This window comes from Corvus brachyrhynchos, unplaced genomic scaffold (assembly GCF_000691975.1).
Source record: "Corvus brachyrhynchos isolate BGI_N302 unplaced genomic scaffold, ASM69197v1 scaffold59, whole genome shotgun sequence".
NCBI lineage: Eukaryota > Metazoa > Chordata > Aves > Passeriformes > Corvidae > Corvus > Corvus brachyrhynchos.
In genome coordinates, this window is record NW_008246054.1 from 1,977,205 (window position 1) to 1,999,909 (window position 22,705).

Consider the following 22,705-nt stretch of genomic DNA (forward strand, 5'->3'; position numbering starts at 1 on the left):
ATAGGCAACTGCATCAGGATCGGCCAGCTCTGCTCTTTATTACTTCCTGAAGGCAGTTAATCTTTAAAGCTCAAACTATAACTGCTGTCAGCTTAGCTCGCAGCCTCCTTCTATTGGTATTTACAAGTCACATTTTAAATTGCGAAGAAGTCCAGGCGTACGGGAGTTTGTCCACAAACCAGACAGACAGGAATTAAAGCACATTTTCCTCAAATCTGCTTGAAATCTAAACTTTTATTATTAGCCATCCCCAGTGCGATAATAAACTCTAGTCCCTGACAGGAACATATGGATCTCATCTCCACTGTATTCCAATATTACAATAATCCACAGTGACCTAGTAAACAGGCTCAATCCAAAAGATTTCACTTCAGCTAGCCAATGAGAAAGTTCTGGGGTATGACAGAAATAAAAGGAAAATAACCCTGAATATTTTGTTTAATTTCCCACAACTCCTTACGACTCCCCCTCTCCTGACACACATCCTCCCCGAGGCAGAGGTTCTCACTCATTTCTGATGGCAGATGTTTAGATTTGCTGCTCTGGTGATGGCCACAAACAGTGGGGGATGGCCAGATTATCCATCTCAGCTGTTTGCACCATTCCCTGAGTGAACAAGAAAGGGAACCCAGAGCATCTGCCATGAACCAGTGCTCCAGGAGAGCCCTGAGCAAGGACTTGCTGCTCCTCAGGACACATTTTTATTGACAGAAGCAAGTGGAAAGGTGGAATTCCAAAGGCGTTCTGTTCTCTCCTGCGTCTCTGCTCAGGGCCCAACCTTATGCCAACAGCTCACCAGAGACTTGTGAATAATCCCAATAATGTACTTCACTATCGCCCCAAAGCAAACACCATCCCGCTAATCTCCCCGGGGCCTTTGCTCAGCTGGCTCGCGGGACACGCGGGCACGCACTGCCTTCGCTCGGAACCACTTTGTACCTGAACTCAGGTGTTCTCACATCGGAAACCCTGCTGCATCCACGCCTAAGAGGCAAGAACAGAACAGGTTTGCAATCCCTGTGATGAAATGCGTTTGGTGTCTGCAGGCCAGATGCCAACCTAAGTCCAGTGGTGGTGTTCCCTCTGACTTAGCAGGAGCAGGATCTGACCCCACAGCAGCTGTGATGGGATAACTGCAAGCCTCCCATTTCCTGGGATCGCCTCCTTGCTCACACCAAGGGTGGATTGGCTCTACTGTCAGCCTGGCACTCAGGGCTCACCTTAACTCTCGGCCTTAGGGCACCACTGGTAGGTAAATACTAAATGGCACAATAAAAACATGGACAGTGTAAGTAAGACTGGTAAAAGAGTTCAGCTAAACAAACAAACAAAAAAAGCCCAAATATGTGTTTGTATTGTTCTAAGACACAAGGAGCTTGTTTTTCTTCTAATTACACTGGTTCAAAGTAATTATTCTCATTTATCCTCCATGTACATGAGCACATCAAAATAGGAATTGACCCAGCATCAAATATTCCCTGTTTTAGGAATTATTCCAGCTGCTCATAACACGGAAGGTCCACAAGAGCCTGGGAGAATGTATCCACACGCAGGCTTATCTCTTCATTTCAGACCATTCATCATTCCTTGCCTGGAAGCAACAGTTAATTTACAATAACTCAGTGTCAAGATGGCAGTTTAAATCCTCTTGAGGATTGCCTCAGGAGAAGATTTTGTCCCAGTTCTTCTGCAGCTACTGTAGAGTCAGCCTCTTTTGAAGTCACTCAGCTTTAGAACGTGATAGAAATAAAGAGTGAAGATCTGTTGGTGCCCATCCCAACCCAAGGAAGGATCAGCTCTCCAGAGCCTTCTCTTGGGATTTCAATAGGGACAGAAATTAGAGTCAGAACGTTTTGGATTGGAAGGGACCTTAAAGATCATCCATCTCCATCTCCCCTGCCATGGGCAGGGACACCTCCCACTAGACAGAAAGGAAGAATATGGCCAGCCAGAAAACCCTGGATGGCATGGAGATGATTTCCTAGGGTGTCTCATTTTCTCTGGACATAGATTTAAACAACTCTTGTACAAAGTAGGAGATACTTCCAACTTAGAGTGGAGGACAAGGATCAGAGCCAACACCAACAGACTGGACCTTTCTGAAAAGGCCACATCACAACCAGATCTGTTCCCCAAACCTCCCAAACAACAATCCCAACAAAATCCCTGGGAAGAACCCTCAGAGCAGAGCAGAGTTTCCACACCCCCTTCTCCCCTTTTCTGTCTCTTACATTTACTTGGATTCAGCTTTATCTCTTCATTTTAAGGACTCTCTCACCACATTTTACTGGCGTTGATGGCCCTTTTACCAAGGACAATCTGCATCGAACATTTTGGAAAGCAATGATTTAAGAAGCTGCAGGTAGCACGGCAGAGTGGCTGACGAGCCATCTCTGGAAATCAGAAGGTGTTTAAAGAGGGTGTTTACAAGCAGAACGCTGCTAAAAGTCTGCCTTGGTTGCAGATAACAAGGCTGAGACAATGACAGATTTCCTTCCCCTGGCAGCCAAGAGCAGCTCCCCGTGATTGCCTTGCCGTGTTTATCCAGGATGCTGGGAGAGAGCAGGCACCAAATATGCAATTAATTGGCAGTTTGCAAGAGCATATTGCCTAAAGATAAACAGAGTGGGTGATCGTGTCGTATGGAAAACGGCTGAGTGCTGCAGATGTAGCATTGACCCAGTTTAAAAAAAAAGAAGTTTTTTTTGTTCTCTTGGAAAATAAATGTATTGAAATGAATACTTTTTTCTTTTTCATGGTCCCTCTGGCCGTTGAATATTTTGTGTATGTAAGCCATTCTAGGTTCTTTCTTAATCTGGAAGTTCATAGTAAATTATGAATTAGCTGAGAAGTTTTCCTGAACTGACATCAGAGGAGCAGGGGGCACATTGTGACACAGTGTTAATGGCCTTTACTCTTCACCGAGGGTGTTTTGCAAGCAGGAGAAGGCACAACTGCTGGATTTAACTGGGAATCAGGTGATGTGGAAAGGAACAAAACTGCTCAGGACGGGGGATGTGGAGATCAGGTCTAGAGGGAGGAATGGTTTTTCACAGAATCACGGAATCACAGAATGATTTGGGGTGGAAGGGACACCTTCCACTATTCCAGGTTGCTCCGAGCCCTGTCCAACCTGGCCTTGAACACTTCCAAGGATGGGGCAGCCACAGCTTCAGGGAGGAACTGGACCAGGATCAGGGGCTTGGCAAATGGAGAGTGCTGTGAGTGGGAGGAACATGCTCCAGTTGCCAAATACAGATACTGTCGGACAAAAAGGCACAAAGATGACATGAAACCCAAAGTGAGGGAAGGAAAAGAATGATACAGGAGAGGACTGAATGCTACTGAGGAGCTCAGGATAGGATATACACTGTGGAAAATACGCTGAGGCTGGAAAGGGAAGGGGAAAAGCAACCTGAATGTGATGCTGGTTAAGCTGGGAAGCTGGAGAGACATAAGAAGGGATATCTGTGACATGATCAGGGCAGCAGCACAAACCTGTGGATCAAGTGCGAGGCACAAATGCTAAAGAGACGAGCTCTCACTTTCAGGAGACAGAATTCATTAGTAGGAAAGTCCTCGATGTAGAATTTCAGACTTAATGTTCTGCAGCTCCCGTGCACAGCAATAGCAGGCAACGAAAATCAGCGCCCTCACAGGACAAAAGGACACTCTCCCCTCTCATTTTTTATATTCAGTGCTATAAAACTCAAGCCCAAAGCATGTGACAGAACTCTCACTTCATTTTACTGCTACCACACTGACCTTTCCAGCACTGATCAGATCCAACAGGAAAACAAGTCACAACCTGGCAACTTCTTTGCAGGGACAATGCACCGAGATCATATCTGGCCTGACCAACGTGACACACCAAAAATGCCTTTACAGGAATTCCTGATCCCATGGAGAGATTGTTACAGCAGGCTTTGACTTGTTGTTTTGCTGGATCCTCTCCCTGTGCCCTCGGCCCAGGCTGTGAATGGAGTGGACAGGGTACACTGCAGACTCCACAGGTGAAGATGTTCCTTCTTCTACACCGAGGTGATTCCAGGTGAATTCTTCATGCAGGACTCAGTCCAGATTTCCTTTGAATTCCCCCAAAGGCCAGGCCTCAAGGAGGAATTGGAACACCAACACAGCAGCTTGGTGTTTCAGAAGCATAGCAAAAATTCAGCAGCTTTTTAAAAAATCTTTTTCTTTTAGATCAAAGTTTCTGTATTTGGGTACCTAAAATTAGCTAGCAAAATAAGTGACATTTTATTCAGAGATGCAAAATTTCCATTGATTTTAATGGATTCAGCATCCCAGAAAACTAGGCCACTTATTTATGTACCTACATAAGCATTTGAATCCCTAACTTGAAGGAGCCAAGTTTGTAAATGATGACCTTATGTTTTAAAAATCATGAGACAACTCTGCATGCATCAGTCTGTTATTCCCTTTATTTCTGTCAGCAAGGCTCATTCAGAGGTAGATTTAAGCTGTAAAATGTGCCTTTAAAGTTTCCTGCAATAAGGTCTCTTCTATTTAGCAAAACACTTAGGCACAGCTTAATGTCTTCCCGAAGAGAAGCACATGAGGGAATCGAGGCTAACAGCTTCCTCACCGCCCTCCTTGAGATGAGGAATGAATCTCTGTCTCCCCACAGAAAATTGCTGATCCTGATGGGAATGGCTCAGCAGCCTTGAAGACTCTTTCTGCCTCATCACTTTACCCTAGGAACAGACTAACATTGCACAGTACTTGGGTCTGCAACGCACAGCAAGGTAACAACACTGAAAAAACACTCCACAGGTGTTCCAGGCCAGGCTGGACGGGGCCTGGAGCAGCCTGGGACAGTGGAAGGTGTCCCTGCCCATGGCAGGAGGTGGCACTGGATGGGCTTTAAGGTTCCTTCCAACCCAAAGCATTCTGTGATTCCAGGATTCTGCAGGGACATGTGTTTCGTGCAGGGCCAGGGTGGAGGGAGGGAAAGGGGCAGCAAGAAGCAGCAAGACCCCAAGCAAGAGGTGTTCCTGGGGAGAGCAGGTGTAAAGCAGTGAGGCACCAACCCTTTGCTGATGCAAACCCTCAACCCCTTCCTTATCTTGTAACTTATCTCTTTTAATCCTGTGCCACTGAATGCCCCTCAGTAAACTGCCATGTGGCTGCTAAAGGAAAGAGCTGTATAATTTACCTCCGATTGTTTCAAACACTTGGCAGGAAACAATAGATAAAAACTGACAGGACTTTCACAGTTAACAATGCAACCTAATGAAGTGAAATACTGCTCAGAGAAATATTGTGACAGGTATCCATGGATTCAAATAAAGGAAAAGACGTGGTCGGGTAGATTGGGCTCTGCAGTCCCTCAGCCCTGACTGTGAAGTCACCAGATCTTCCTTCCCTCTGTCTGCTCTTGTGTCGGGCTGGTTTGGTTCCACAGCACTGAATGCAAGTTTGTCAAAGCAGGGAAGTTAAAAAATTTCCCAGAGAGGAGCTAAAATGAGTTGAGCTCCATTCTGCCACATTTCCACATTCCTGCAGCTGTTTCCTGCAGGAGTTCACCACTGGAATGCCACGGACCATGAGAGGGAAGCAACGGGGGAAAGCCCTGGACTTGGACAGACACAGAAGCAGGACTGAGGTGCCAGCAGGAGCGTTTGTGTGCCGGTGATCACAGGGACAGCACCACAGGAGCTGGGCTCGGGGGCTCCTGCCCGGCTCACTCCTGAAGGCACTGGCAGGATATCGAACCTCGGGAGGAAGAGTTACTGCCACTGCAGACAGCCACAGGCACTTTCTATTTGCCTTTATCTTACAAATTGCAGCTCAGAGCCTGAATTATTCAGAGCAGACTCCACTGACAGCTCCTTGGAGCAGGGGGGACACAGACACACAGATGGCGGCTGCAGTTTTCCCCTGCGCAGGCGTATCCCGGTTCCCAGGGGCTTTGGCTGGACAATTAGCGCAATTTGTTAAGCAGGCAGGAGGCAGCGAGGTGGAGCACACCGTGCTGGGCAGGCAGACAGGAGGGAACCAGCCCCTCTCCTCGTGGTGCCCTCAGAACACAGGATGCTGAGATGAGCTGCAGCCAACCTGCCCTGGCCCGGGACAGACGCCAGGATGTATGGGGCTGGTTACCTGCGGTGTCACCCACCGGCCTGGCTAAAATGGCATTAGAGACCCCAAGGAAACTAATCATCAAAAGCACTGTCAGGGAGCTTTTCCCTGTTGTGATCTTCCTGTGGGCAAGGTAAGATTGTCTTGGTGTGCTGTGAGGAGCTTCTGTGCACAGAGCAGGATCAATAACCCGATGATAAATCTATCTGTATCTATATATACACACTTCTGACTGTGCCACAGCCCCGGGTCACCCTTCACAGCAGTGTTTCTGGCTGCTTGGTCACCCTCCATGCTGCCAGCCTCCCTCTGCCTTGGCCACAATGGAGAGAGACATAAGGCTGTAGCTTTCCCAAAAAATCACAGGCAAACAGAGCATCTGGACTTTGAGGCAAGTTAAACACTAGGAACTAATTTGGTTTCCATGGTGAAGGACTGCAAAGTTTCACTTACGCTAGGAAGAATGGGGGTTTTCCATTTTCTGGCCTCAGGTAAAAGTGTAAAGAAAATTACATCTGGATGGGAGTGGAGACAACTGACTGGGAGAAAACTACAGAAGAAAATGAAGGGGGGAAGTGGTGCAGCTCCAGCAGCACTGCCTGAGTACCACCAGTGTGATGCACCCTGGCCAAATTTTTGTTATTACCTGTCCAACTCTTTTACACAACTCAATAAAGAACACCCTGACCTACGGTGGGAATATGCTCCAGCAGCTCTGAGGAAACAAGCAGGCGAATCCCTGGAAAGGCAGGAGAATGGGAATTATGGGGTGTGGAGCCAGCACAAGCCCCAGGCAGGGCTCAGAGCCCACTCTGCCCCCTCTGTCCCAGCCCCTCAGCCCAATGGGCAGATTCTCTGCATCTGTGGCCACACTCTGCCCTCTGCACAGAGGGAGTTTATCTGCTCTGGACAAACCTAGAGAGGGAACATTTTAAAAAGCATCTGGTCTGCTCCCAGCAGTCCCCTCCAGCACCAGGATGCAGCATTCCTCAATACTTTTAAGCTAAAACTGTTCAAGGGAATGTGAGACGTGCCAGACTCCGTATTTCTAACAGGAGCTGACACTGCCAGCACTGGAAATCAGATGGGAAGAAGTCCTCAGACAAAGAGACTGATTAAAAAACATAACTGACACTGGCAAATAGCTTAAAGGATTTAAACCCCACCAAATTAAATCCATCCTCAACCCAAAAATAAAACATACAGAAAATCTTTACTTTTATACAAGTCAAAGTTAATTTAAAGGCAAGGAAATACTCTAAAGGCCACATGGATTTTTCATGTATCCATGCACCTGATAGTCAAGGCCCTGCTTTCAAATTGCACTTGAAATTAATTTACAATGTACTGATGTTTCTGAACTCACTAAACTAGAACTTCACAGGAGAAGGCAAATGGGGGCAACTGGATCAGATCAAATACCATTTTCTGGGTGGCAAGAGGGAAGAATCCTCCTGCCTGGAGCACTGAAAAGATACCAGGAACTCTTTGGAGCAGCTGCCCCTCTGCCCTGCCCCGAGTCCTGGCACCCCAGGCACCAAAGGCTCTGGAGATGTGTCTCCACTGCCACAGGAGCGCTGTCCCACAGGCAGGTGAGGCTTGGGACTGGCACAGCCCAGCCCCATGGGACACCCCCACTGCCCCACAATTCCCTGCATGGCACAAACATTCCCACCGGGAATGGCACCAGTTTTGTCTTTCAGCCTACTGTTCTCTCTGGGTTAACCAGAACTTATGTTCCATTCACAGAAGAAAATCATTCTCTGTGTGAGAAAACACATAGCAGGCTTGAGTGTAACACTGCTGTTACCACACCCCAGCAAAGATGAAAGAAACAATGATAATAGTAACCAAAAGTTTAAAAAATCTCTATGCATATTTCACTATGACAGAGATTTGCATGTTCATCTCCAAAACTGGGTGAAAAGTCTTAAAATACTGGTTTTGCTATTTTAACTGTAAACACAGGAAGCTTTTTCTGTCTCTACCTACTCAATGACACCATTTCAAGACTTTTTCTACAGTTTCATTACACAAAAAGGGGAAAAACAGAAGGAAGGAAAGAAATAAAGTCCTGTCTTTTAACTAGTGAAAACGCAGTCAAAGTTACATAATAATTCTATGAAAGTGGGGGATGTTATTAGCATAGGGTGAATCAGAGGAGGTTCTGGAAGAGCTGCACAGGGCAAGTGACCCTGTGCTGTGTCTGGAGCCAAGAACAGTATTCCAGGAGGGAATCTCTCTGAACCAATGTGTTTGAAGGCTGCAAACAACCTGGATGTTCAGTTTGGTGAGTCACAGCTTGTGGCAGCCCATAAAGACTTTTGTGTCTGCTGTGACTATGATTAATCTCTCAGATACAGCCCCAAAATCAAAAGTTTCAAAGGCCCTTGGCTGCAGCTGAGCCATGACAGCACTGCTTGGGTCCCTGGGGAATTAATGCTTCAAACCTGCCCCTCCTGCAGCTGTGCCAAAGCTGCCACTGGCTCCGAGGGACAGGAATGGGCTGCAGAGGGCACAGACAGAGCTGGACTGTGCCAGCAGCTGCCTTGTGTCATCCAGGGGGACTGTCCCTCACTGGGAATACCAGGGGCTGCTCCCTGGGAAGAGCTCCCAGCTGCGAGGGATCAGGGGCACTGGAGTTCCCGCACTGATTCCCTCTCCAGTACCTCAGCCCAAGCCCAGAGTTTTGCTGCAGCCACCACAACACAACCCACCACTGCCGTGTCCTCTGGGTGTCATTAATAAATAATAAATGAAAAAAAAAAAAAAGAGGGAGAAAAAACCTATCAGCCACTTATAAAGAGGAAAAGATTGTTGATTAGTTGTACTTTTTAGTGTGGTGAAGAAGTAGAAAACCTAGAATAGGAAAAGCTTAGATTCTCCTGGTGTGTTGTACAAGGCAAGTTAATTCTGACAGAAAAAGGAGTAAATATTTTAAATTTTCCTTCGTTAATGACTCTTTTCCTTTCTGCCCTCTGTGAGTAGGGTGTTACTCTAAAGTTAACATGCGCAGCATGATGATTTTATTGAATGATTTGCTAAGACCTCATGTATCATTATCTCATTGAAATATAATGAATAGTCATTTGTGACTTGTCAGTTAATAATATTCAAAAATGAGGGCTGATCCTGGTTTAAACCCACACCTGAGGAGGTGGAGGGAGAAAAAACCTATCTCCAATGTTTTGGAGCACACTGAGAGGCCAACAGCAGTGGCAGGCACGAAAGGAAAAGTCTAAGGGGCTGGGCTCTGGGGAACAGCAGCTTTGCAGTGTCACAGAGACAGGTTTGCCTGGCACTCGCTCCTGCTTCGCTAATGGGCCTGGTCTCATTGGGACTGAGGGTGGAAGAAATCTGCTTCCCATCAGTTTTCCTGCGCTTGGGCTGTGGGAAGTATTATTTCTTGGAGGATGAGGCAGTTTATTGGCTAGGGACATTTCTAGTGCATTTATTTTGTTGTTGTTGTGAATCTGGATTAGAGGCATCTCCTTCCTCCTGACAGTTGCTGGCAGCATGCTGTAAAAATATGATTAATTAAAGTGTGACTATGAATCCACTCAGAGGCTTAGAGTTTTACTCCTCTTAAGACTAAATAGAGAAAGGGCCACTTAACCAAGTTCAGACCTTGAAGCAGATTTCAAAGTTCACTCAGTTTAGCTCAGCACAATGAGGAGGTTCAACCTTCAATATTTAAAAGCTACGAGCCCTTGGAGAGAAGAGACTTCTGCTTCTGGTCCAATCCCAAACACAGAAATAAATAAATAAGAGATAATTAACCAAGCCACGCTCAGAAAGGACTCCAGCAGCACGGCAGAAATACACTGCTCACCTGGGGGATCCTCCTTAGCCTATGTGACATTTTTACCTTTGTAGACAGCTCAGCCATGGAACACACGCAGCCCTGAGGTTTTAGATTAAAACAACACACTCTGGCTCTTGCTCTGCAAGAAGCCACTGGAAATCCTGGAAGACCTTCAAAACTGAGCAGCATAGTACTTGAAAAAGAGACACAGCTTGACTAAATTGAAAAATCCGAATTTCCTAACATGGACTTAAAAGGTGCCACTGAATCATTAATGACTGCAAGATAGAGCTGGCTCAATCTGAGCAGGGCTCAAGGTCTTCTTTTGAAGAAGTCAAACTTTAAAAAAAATAAAATAAGAAAAATGTCTGCTACATTCCAAGGTCACAGAGGGTTCCATGAAACTCTGTATCTCTCCCAACTCCGACTTCCTAAATGACAGTCACTTTTGAATCCGGAGCACCCACTTCAACCGAGCATAATTAGCTGGGGAAGGAAAACATATCAGCCTAAAAGAGTCTTTCTCTAACAAGAGGTTGTGAGGGGCAATGCGCTGCAGATACAGATGGAAAATGGGGCTATTTATTTATTTCAAGAGCACAGAATAGCTATTCATTAAATGTTACTTTTAAGCTGTTTGGTATTCAGACTTTTCTGACTGACAGACAGCCTGGAGGGCCGGACTGAGAATGGGAAGCATGGTTTTGTTGCTTACAGGTATCCTTGGGGTCATTCCCAGCCCACTTTTCCAAGCTCTCACACTAATTTCCCACCACCAGTACTATCTTCAACCCCCACAGTCAGTTCCTCGGCATCATTAATTCTGTTTTAGACAAGAACCCAGGCTACAGTAAAGCCCCTAAACAGATGAGCTGTTAGGCAAAGAGGTCAATTTAGATGGTCTAAGACTGAAAATGTAAATTTGAAATGAAACATTTAAAGTTTGGGTGAGGGCAAAAAAATATATAAACTCTTTGAAAGACTAGCCATTATTAGAGATTATAAATCTGCATGCTAATTTATGGGATTGCTATTGATATTTTCTTTCTAGTTCAGTTTTTAGCCCTTTTCTTGCATGCAGATAAATTCTAGTTAAGAGCATTGTGATGTGCAGAAGGCTTAATGCAACAGAAACCCCCTAATATGCAATGTAAGGATCTCAGGTTCATTAATAGTCCTAGGAGCAGCTCGTTTAACAGTTTATTTCACAGGGCTGAGTCCATCTGAGACACTGGGTGCAGCAGAATCGCCTTCCCACAGACGCCCTTTAGAATGTCCGTGCCAGGCTCCTGTGGGGATGGAGCTCATTTCAAGGGCATTCTTCACCCTCAGTCCATTTACTGGACAGGTAGAAACTGCAGAATCCTGGAAAGGTCTGTTTCCCAGAGATCCCAGCATGATCTGTCCTCTCTGCAGGCATTTTAATAAGAAAATGAAATGAATACCCAAACACTCTGCCTCTCATCAACCATCGATTCACCTACTGGCAGTTTCAGTAATAAATTAGATCAATGTAATTATTGTGTGTGCACACAGATGTCAAATCACAATCACTATGATCAGATCAGCTGGGTGTTTCCTAGAAAAACAGTATTTATCCATATTTGGTAGAGGAGAGAATGTGCATCTGCCCACCCCAACTCAAAAGAGACAAGTTTCCCAATGAGGTTTTGACACTGTTTCATGGACTAAACCCTGAAAATAACAGATTTTACTCTGGGAAATGAACACATTATTTTTCTAGTTCTGTGCTCTACCCAACCACTTCCTCTTCAATAGATCCAACTATGGGAAAGGCCAAAAATTCCCCAAACTTTGTAGCTTTCAACGCACTGGAACAAGTCAATATTTTGTGGGTACAACGCCCACCTCTGGTAGTGAAAGGCAGCAGCTGAGCTGACAGAGAGACCCCAGAGGAAAGCACCAAGATCCCCAGAGAACAAACCCTGTCCCCAGGACATCCCCACAAGAGGGACCCAGACATCCTTCCCCTCCTCCCCCAGCCCTCCCACTCCCTCATAAACCTCCTGGCTCTCAGACCCAGATGGGATCCTCTGGTGCCACTGGGAAGCAGAAGAGACCTGTTGGGTGCTTGACTCCTCCAGCACATCCTCTGGGCAGGCTCAGGGATGGGGAGCTCTCCCTGCTTCTCCAGGCAGCCTGCTCCGACTGACACATGGGTGCAGGCAGGTGAATTCCTGGCACCTGGATGCCTGCATCTTCCCACCTTTTCTCGTGTTTACCTGTCAATTATCCACCCTAAATTCTTTCACCTCCCCCCTGTTGACACCTCTGAAATGCATGGTTATGAAATTCATCCTCTGTTATCTGTCAGCGACCCAGATAACAGCACTGCCTGTGCTGCACGCTCCCTTCAGCATCTCGAGAACTTATCCTTATCCAGCCAGAGCCGTTTCCCAAGCTCCGAATCCGATGCTATCGGGGCTATGTTTAGATCACACATCAGGGCCTCGTCAGACGCCATCCCAAGGAGCATCCACCAGGGCCCAAGCCTACTTTGCTGCCTCCAATTTAGCTTGTTAACCATTCCCAAAAATGAGTATATTTTAATTACTGTTTTCTGAGAATTGGGATTATTTTCCTTCTAAATATATTCGTCTGATTATCTCCAGGATGAAATTCATTTGGTTAATTACCATCCTTTTAATTTGTTTAAGACTGCGTTTCTGTTTCCTGTGCTGTAACACCTCCCTGCCAACTCTGCCTGCATTTATTCAGTGTCTGACAGATTCCCATCTCAGGGAACAAACAGAAGGTTTCCATACAAAACATGCAGCGCCCCGAGCCTTGCAGGCAGCCTGTGATCCCACCTGAAATCCAGGGGAAGGGAGAAGCAGCACTCAAATGTGAGCCCCTCTCAGCCTCTAATTCCACTTCCAATCCATGTACTCAATCCAAGCCCTCCTGGCAGACACCCCTTTATGTAACATCTCATTCATCCCCCAAACCCCAGCAGTTTTGTACCTGGATTATTCTATTGTCATCTTATTACTACCCCAAAACAGCAACAGACAAATTCCAATTTCATTACCAAGATCTCGATTCCAGTCACTGACGTATTTACTGGAAGAACCCAAACGTAATTTTATTTCCAGTTTTTTAGACTGTCCCAGTAATAAAAAATAAAATCTTCCGTGGGTAATGCAGATGAGACCAGTGGAGACATTAGGAGAAATTTCAGATATTCTTAAGCCAATAGAAACACCTCCCAAAGGGAAAGGTCACGGCACCTAATTAAATTATGTACATGGACTTGGAGTGCAGAACACCAGGAGAGCATCCAAAAGCTTGGGAAAAGATGTTTACATGGAGAACACTGACTGTCCCAGCTGGGTGGACATGGAGCTTCCTCTCCCCATGACCTCAGCCAGGCTGATCCCCTTCTCAGTTTGCAGGGATTTTGCACAGCAGCTCGGGAGGCTCTCCCAGGGCTGCCTCGAGACCATGGCTGTGCCCCAGCACAGCCCCTAGGCCACCCCAGCCTCAGCTGCATCCACGTTTCTTTTCCATGCCAACATATTTCCATCTTATTCAGAAAGCTGTTTGTCCCTTAACAGGGCACATTTTCCAACCAGCTTTGTTGTTCTGCAAATTATGGGCTATAAAGAATTAATGGTGGAATATAAATCAATTTAGTTCACTGAGAGAGTGTGTGTTTTATGTGGTAGAGGTTTTCAAAGAAAAGTAATTAGTTGATTTGGCATTTTAATCTTCAGAAAAATAAAGAAGCTATTTTTCTCCTAAGAGGATGTGTTTGAACACATAAACATATGCTGCTTTTTCTGAAACTATATTAAGAAGTATTATTTATTGGTTAGATGTGGCTGATAGCTATTTCTACTGTCTCAGGAAGATGCTCTGTGATAACGATTTCACTACAGGGACTTCACTTTCCAAAATACCTGACTAAAGGCTTTAAAAAAAAAGCCAGAGAGGTCCAGTTCCCTTCTCTCCCATGTCTGTCCCTTTCCCAGGGATGTCCCTTTCTTCCCCAGGTGGTCCCTTCTAACGATGGTTTCATGTCCCAGCAGCTCATCCCTCCATGGCTGCACAGGGACTGTCCATCTGGCCACTTCCATAAGCAGCAGACAGGCACCAGGGAAGCTAAAATCCTTCTGTGGCGCCTGTGTGTGTGTGAGGAGCAGCCAATCCTGCTCTGCCCTGGAGAGCCCGAGGAGCTCAGGCAGAGCCCGGGATGACGGAGAGCAGCAGCCACCTCCCGGGGACTATTGCATAAGATGCCTCCGCTTTGCAATTCGTTCTCTCCCTGGCTGCAGCCCGAGTGTCTGAAGCCAAAGGGCTGTTTTGTGCTTTGTGAGAGAATAAGCCTGTCCCACTGGTGAGTCTCATTTGTCCTCTCCATGTCCGTGCCACACAAAAAAAGGATTCCACCTTCCTCCCTTTGCTGAATTTCCCACATTAACACCCCGGGTGTGTTCAGTAGAGCCAAAGCAAAACCAGCCAGCCAAGCATCTGAGTTTGCTTTCCCCCTGCTCCCCCATAACAACTCATTTAACAGCAGCACAGCAATTAGAAAATCGATATTCCATTCAGACATGACTGTTTCGGCTGCAGCATTGCTTAAGGAACATCTCTCGCAGCCCCATCTTTGCCTGGACAAAGGATAAGGCAGGAAGGACACCCCGGTGTTGGGAGACCTGATTGATTTAAGATGATTTCCCTTAAAGCCCACACGGTATTTGCAGACTGTTCCAGGTACAGGCAGTGTGGAGATGACATTCTCCTAATAAGCAGCTCTGTGCCAGGAGTGTGCATATAAATACAGCTGCAGAGAAATGCAAGCTTGCTTTCTTGTTTAATATCACACCACCCACCTGAATAAAACAGAGCTTGACACATGTCATAAGGAATTACTGGAAGAATGCAAGGCCCTTAGGCACCAGAGTCCCATTTGTATTCCAGTCGTATTAACCAAAAATAAAATAAATAAGTAACAATCACAGCTTTGCCATGAAAGGATTTTCCAGCCATTCAAGCACTTACTACGATGCTGCTACACACTCCCGTGCTGGAAGTGCAAGGGCAGCAAAGGGGAGGGAAACAGAGACAAAGCAAAGAGCAGAAATCACAACAGAGAAATTAGTGAGATTTGCTGCTTTGGAGCTCATGCTGGAAGGACCAGTGCGGCCCAGCTCAGCCCAGCTCAGCCTGCCTGGCCCTGCCGTCTTCCCCGAATTCTATAATTAGTAACAGTGATTACTCCAGCAGGATTCAGAACTCTGCCCATCTGCAGAGTCCAGGGTGGGAGCAGCCTGCTTTGTTTTCATGTTATTTAAAATAAGAACCGTAATTGCCAATTGTTGTGGGGGAAAACCACTCCCTTATGGAGACAGGCACGATGGAAAGCACTATGTGGGCTCCGCCTTTCCGAGCCACCAGGGAGAACGGGAAAGCAAAAATTCCCCAAACTCTGAGCAAACCCACCCACCTTCCCCAGAAAAGTGAAAATCAGATATATGGTTACTAAATTAAGTAGCAGGAACTCCTTTTGCAGGGAACACGAGTGCTGAAAGCCGTCCAACACAGGCTTCCCGAGTCCATCCCACATAGCAATCCCTGGTTTGTTTGCCTGTGTGTGTGCTGTTGTGTAAGCCATAATTATGCAATCTCACAGTTTAGCACTGAGGACATTCCCAGCTTGTTCCAGCTCAGCAGCAGCTCATGGCCATAACAGAAAAAGCGAGACTTTTTCTACAAATTTATTGACATGGAATAATGTGACCTCTTGTAGCACAGAAAAGGGCAGTGCAAAGATGAGCTCCGGGAAAACAGGCCACTGCTGGCCAAAATTACCAGCAGTGGACTTCTAGTTAATGCAAAATGAAGCCAACCATGGCAGGGATATGTGGAACCTTTAAACTGGTCCATGACGAGGTTTCTATAAATTGGATGCCCTGACACAGCAAAGTGGGAGCTCGGTGACCTCAGGAGCAGCACGACAAACAGCTGCACAGAGAGGCTGCACAGAGAGGCTGCACAGAGAGGCTGCACTGAGAGAAAACATTTCCCAGTGCACTTTTTGATGGAAATGGTAGATAAAGTCCCTGGACAAAACAGCCCATCCCCAGTCATCATCACAAGCTGCTGCATCTGATGACTTTTTTTCAATTGGGTCATTAGTCACCCAAATAATTTTTCAACAACAACAAAAAAGAAAAAAAAAAAAGAAAAAAAAAAAAGAAAAAAAAAAAAGAAAAAAAAAAAAGAAAAAAAAAAAAGAAAAAAAAAAAAGAAAAAAAAAAAAGAAAAAAAAAAAAGAAAAAAAAAAAAGAAAAAAAAAAAAGAAAAAAAAAAAAGAAAAAAAAAAAAGAAAAAAAAAAAAGAAAAGAAAAAAAAGAGAAGATTTCTCAGTAGACTGTTCAGGTGAGACAGAATGAGTCTAATTTTGAAGATTCACAAATAGTTGTAAATAATGGTCAGATACCAGGAATAGCTGTAACCAGTGTTTCAAACTATTTAATCTCCAGAGGTATCCAATGGGTTTTGAAGATCTCTTTATGTTAATTCATTTTTGGAGCTGAACACAGCTGGGAGGAGTCACTTTCTCCAATGTATTGTACTGACACCCAAGTGTTGTTCTTTATGTACCAAACACCAGGAGCACAAATCAAATTTAATCCTGTGCTCTTTATGCACTGACATTTATAGAAATAAAAACGTGTCAGAGGAAGAAAAGTGTCCACAAAACTACTCAGGGCTGAGTGATGCTTTCTCAGCTTATCAGTGACAGGGGCTGTGGTTTCAGCACATCACACGGCAGGAAATCAAAGTGCCAAGATGCAGGCGATACAGCACAGCCTGTTCTGGGAGCACTGACACTGCTCCAGCCTGGCACTTACTGCAGGACCGAGAATGCCATGGGCTGATTTGGAACAAAGTAGGATAACGGGCTGGGAGAAACGAGGGACTGTGAATTATCACAGAATCCCAGACTGGTTTGGGTTGGGAGGGACCTTAAAGCCCATCCAGTTCCACCCCTGCCATGGGCAGGGACACCTTCCACTATCCCAGGGTGCTCCAAGCCCCGTCCAACCTGGCCTGGGACACTGCCAGGGATCCAGGGACAACCTGTGCCAGGGCCTCCTGACCCTCACAGGGAAGGATTCCCTCCCAATATCCCATCTAGCCCTGTGGTCTGTCAGTTTGAAGCCATTTCCCCTTGTTCTATCACTACACACTCTTGTAAAAATCCCTCTCTTAAATGTTTAAGGGAACTTGATACTTCCAAAACCTTCAGACTTACAATTGGACTGGTGGAATTATTTAGGTCAAGTCATGCTTTGCATGTTAATTTGAAAAAATAATCAAATCTAACGTGTGTTTCAGAATGCCAATGCCAGGACAGCCAGCCCAGGAAATTATTGATGAGCTTTCAGACAGGACTGAAGCAATTAAGAGTCACTTTTGGTTGTCTGAAAGAAGCTTGGTGACCTGAGTCCAGCTCTGAGGCAGAGAGAGGAGATCCCTGAGCTGTCCTTCAGGGCCACATTCATGCACAGGATGTTTTCTTCGCATTTCTTAAAGTTGTTATTGGAAAATGTCACTATTCATTGCCGAAGTTCCCAGGATGCAGCAACTCTCATTACACCTAAGCCTCCTCAGCACAAAGCAGCCACTGATAACCTGGATGTATTTGCTGCAGCTGCTGTTCCAGAGGCTGCACTCCCGTTCTGTGGGGGGATTCCCATCATTATTGGCTCTGTTATTTTGTATCTCGTTCCTCTGCATAATGCTGACTCCAGATCCCTTCATTTTAACAAAAGGATGTGTTCCTCTGACACGAGCAGGGATGAGGAGTCTCAGGGATAGAAAGGGATGCTGGAGGAACGGCAGCAGGTCATGGTTTTCCCTAGGCTGAGGGCACGGGAGCCCTGGAGCCCCTGTCCCTGCTGCTCCCAGATGCCCAGAACAGACTTGCCAGTGCTTCCAAGGCAAACAGGTGGAGAAAAGATGTTTCTTCCAACAACATAATACTGTACATGAGCAAACACACTGAGTAGGGAATGCCTCAAAGTGATAAAACCCATGGAAAACAATTCAAGAGGAGTGTCTTTAGCTGGAAAAGACAAGGAGACTTGACAGGACAAATTATCAGCAAATAATGCATGGTAAAATCAGGAATGAATTGCCTGTTTCTATTTACTGTCTTTTCTAAAATGGCCAACGAATAGATAATAAAGATGAAAGATAATGGAGTTTAATAGATGAAAAACTGTCAGTGCTATAAATTATGTATCAGACAGTGTCTGGCTGAGGAACTCGTTGATACAAGATGTAATTGAGACCAAAAACTTCACACCAGTCAAACAGGATTATTGTTATTTCTTAAGACAATGAAACTTTTTCTACTGTTCAGAAGAGAGAACAAAGCTCTCAAGTCAGGGAATAACAGAGAGCTGGCCCTGGCTCCTTGGCCACCCCTTGGACGTGCTGGAGTCCCTCTGCTCCTCGCTCCCTGCTATCGCAGTGTGTAACGGAGGGTGCGTGGAGGCTCTGCTGTTGTGTGAGAGGTTGGGACTGAGATTAATGAAGTGAGGGAGAGCCTCACCTTCAACATGGGTGACTTTATCTAATGAGGGTGAGACACCCTGTCTGGGCTGGTACAGAGAGAAAGCTTCAGATATAAAGGCATCAAGGCAAACTTCTCTCAAGTGTGTGTCAGAGCAGGTACAAGAGGGCTGCGGTAATGAAAAAAAAGACAAATAATTCTTTGCCCTTTTCTTGCAGGCTTCACTCAAGGACTGGAATTGCTCTATGAATACATATCACAGAGCTGCCAACAGACTCAGGAGGCAGCAGTGTTATACAAAGATCGTAAGCCATGCTTAAGAGACGAGAGTTAAAAAAGACTCCAGTGCTGCAGTCAGCTGATGAATTTTCCTATCTTATATCTTCTGTTAGAACATGTTTAAACAGAATCAAAATTATTGCCTGCTCTGTAGGGCTCAAATGCCCGTGTAAATGAAGCTGGGAGTAACTAGTCAGAGGAAGAAGGACTGAGGCGATTAATGTGAGCTACACTCACTTCCCTAGATGGCTCAGAGAGCTTATAACAGAATTGGGATGCTGGAAAGCAATTAAAAGAACTAACTTAAATAAATCTCCAGTGCTGAAGGTTTGCCAGCATATACCTCTAAATTCTCCTCTGATGCAACCAGACCCCTTCCTCCAGGGATGTTCTAACAAGCTCTCAGACATCAGGATAATTATTGCAAAGTGTGACCCAGACTGTGGTTACTGGTATAATCAAAAAACCCCTCGAGGTTTCAAAATTAGACACAGTCTCACCGGTGGAGCAGAGTTTCCAACTCTTGGTAACAGTGTTGTAATGACTGAACTCCCAATTACACTGTCTGAGAGGGGAACAGCCCCGGTGGCTGGGGGTGATGTTGGGGCTGTGGGGCTGCCCACCCAGATGGGTTTTCCTTCTCCCAGAGAGGATTCCTGGCAAGGAGCACACTCCAGGAGTAGCAAGGGGAGACGAGAGATAAGAGCTCACAGAATCACAGAATATCCTGAGCTGGAAGGGACCCACAAGGATCATCCAGTCCAGCTCCTGGCCCTGCACAGACACCCCAGCAATCCCATCCTGTCCCTGAGAGTGCTGTCCAAACGCTCCTGGAGCTCTGGCAGCCTTGGGGCCGTGACCATTCCTGGGGGAGCCTGGTCAGTGCCCCACCACCCTCTGGGAGAAGAACCTTTTCCTGAAATCCAGCCTAAATCTTGCCTGGCAGAGCTTCATGCCATTCCCTCAGGATGGAGAGAGACGACATCTAAATGCTGTTCTTGTGAGAGTACGATTTGACTGGTGAAGTCCCTTCTCCAGCAGACCAAGCACTGCTGTTCCCTCACACCACTTTCTAAGCAGAACATGTTCCTCTGATATTTCAACTTCTTAAACTGAGTGTTTGATCCCTTTGGGAAGCTTAAGGCCTGTAGTGGATTTGCTGGTTTCTGGTGCACAGGGAACTTCCACTTCCACTGCTGGGATGTAAAGCCTTGCTTGGTTCTAACACGCAATCTCCAATTTAAGCAAACAGGGAGCAAGGGAAGAAATGAAATACTAATTGCAATCCAAATTGCTCCATCTTCCATCCACCCCCTGCCAACCCTGCTCCCTGCTCCCTAATCCATAAGGTCTGAGTGATGATCAGTGAATAATTAATTCGGGGGAGCTGGAGAGGGTTCCTGCAGAGAGCCTCTGCGAATGCAATATCCCGTTCAGGAAAGGCACCAGGAGCATCCGGCGGGGCCTGGCGGAGCCTCGGGGTGCCCAGCACCCTCCAAGGTACCCCCTGCACGTGGCCCTGTGTCACTCACTAATTACACCTTGTTGTAGAAGCGCTGTGCTCACCCACACGGACCTGCACAAACAACACGCACTGCCACCTTCCCTGGGAGCACTGGGGAAGGTGAGGAGGTGCCACGATCCAGGGAAATCACGGACACTGCCATGCCATGATTAAAACTCTTCACATCCTGATGGCACTTGGCCTTGCCTGGTGCCCAGGAGGATTACGGCCAGGCAGAGGATAAACACCAGACTCCAAGATGAGCAACAGCAGCCCTGAGCCTTTCATTGCAATCCTCAGAAGGCAGGCATTGGTAAAAACTCTGCTCTCACCAAAAGAATTTAACATATAAATCCTTCTCTCTCTCTCTCTCTCTCTCTCTCCGTGTATTCCCATCATCTAAAGTGCTACTATATAGCAACAAACACATCCCTAATGGAACAAATCTCCCCACACAGCCAGGACAGCAAAATATTAATAATTCAAGGTACATAGAGCCGAGTTATGTAAATCACTTGGGACCTGCCGCAGGCCCGCTCTGCACAGGGATTCCGCCGGAGAGGTGGCACTGGGGGCTGGGATGGGGTTGTGGGTAATCCCCCCTGGAGTGGGGGAGGCAGGGTACAGGGCCAGCTTAATCCCAGAGACATCTGTAAACGTGAGCAAAGGGCACAGCCTGACAGAACAGCTCTGGCTTTCTAATTCCTACTACATTTCCATCATTTGGAACGAGGGTATGCCACCCTCCTGCACATTATCAATCACAAGGCATGCCACAGCGCTTTCTCATATAATTACTTATGTAACACACGTGGATTAAAGCTAAATTCATATTTCTGGCTTTAATTCAAATCAGTTCAGTATTTTTAAACAAATTACATTTTCATTCCAGCTAAAATGCATTGGTTTAATTCAATTAAAATCAGTTCTTGCTTTTTTCATCACACCTGGCCTGAATTGTGCGGAACAGAACCTAAGTGAGACATTCTGTAGCTGTACTGAAAATTTGAATTGTAAGCACTGCCAACCAGATAAGCACAGTAATAATATCACTATCATAAGATATCCATAGGTGAACAAACTACTTGAATTCTCGCTAATAACCATTTCAGAGGCTCTATATCCTAAGGTTTTATTAAAGAATATGGCAAAGAAGAAGCATATTTTTTTCCCCAGTCTGGTTTTTCCTTCCCTCCCAGCTGATGGATGAACTTGACAGAGTTATTTGGAATTCACAAGTCCTGAACATCATTACAGCCAGTGCTCTGTACAAGTCAGAGCCAGCAGTGAGCTCCAGCTGCTGCCTCCAGCTACAATCAGTGGATTTCAGTACCCGAGCACTGCAATGACAACGGGGATAACAAGGAACACACGTCAAACATCAGCATGTCCCAGCTCTGAACAAAGGCTTGGAACCCTTCCCCACCTCACTTCCATGTTCACTTGCAACTCTTTGTCCCTCACACAGATTTTCCAATTGAGATTTTGCAAGGTTTCAATAAAGAACAGAGTGGAAGTTGGTTTGAAAAGTTTTTAAAAAACATTCCTTCCTTCTTTCCTTCCTTCCTTCCAAGAGAGAAAACCATTTATTGCTAAAACTGATTGCCACTAGAAATGAGAGGAGGACAGCAAAGTGTGAACCAACATGCAATGGATCTCTCCTAGGAGATGGCAAATTCCATGTAAGAGGGAAATTGGAGGCAGGTGCCAACTGGACATCCTTCCCCCAGGCCCACATAGCAACGAGGGACAGGAATGGAGAGTACAGTTATACCCCATTAAATGCAGCTGCCTGTGCCAGAAACAGGGAAAGTCCCTGCTCTGCCATCTCCCTGCTTCTCTGCAGCTACTGGAGTTGGTTCGGTGCCCCAACCAAACAGAAAATCACCCCTTAAATAATCATTTCCCATTGAATCCACTTGCTGACCTTCCCAAGATCGTGTGAGGGGAAGTGGAACACGTGGGCAGGAGGCAATGGGCTGGGTAAAGCAGGATTGTTCCTCTCAGTGTACACTCGATGGTTTCATAAGGAGCAGTTTTCCCCGTGAGCCAGAATCACAGAATCCCAGACTGGTTTGGGTTGCAAGTGACCTTAAAGCTCATCTCATTCCACCCCCCTTCCACAGACCAGGCTGCTCAGGGCTGTGGGAGGTGTCCCTGCCCACCGCAGGGGGGTGTTTAAGCCTGGGATAGAAGTATCTCAGTATCTATTGTAAAGAGATGATATTTAAAAAGAGAAGAGTCTAGAAGGAGCAGAAAGCATCCTCTGGTAGAAAAGCTGCAGCGATGGCATTTTCTTTCTCTTTTTTTCCTTTGAGGTTATTGACATGAAGAGTAATGCTAATGTAATTGCACTGAAATTCATGCACATGAAAACCTCACCAGGGCCAAGTCAGAATAAATGGTCTGTTTGGAAACAAAACGTTGATGCAAGGAGTAGCAGTTCCTGTCTTCGACCTGAAGA

The 22,705-nt window shown here is 46.0% G+C and overlaps 1 protein-coding gene across 1 annotated transcript in view; it reads right to left on the bottom strand.

Moving 5' to 3' along the window:
* Positions 1-22,705, bottom strand: part of DAB2IP (DAB2 interacting protein) — a 138,154-nt gene that overhangs the window by 71,187 nt on the left and 44,262 nt on the right. The window lies entirely within an intron of this gene.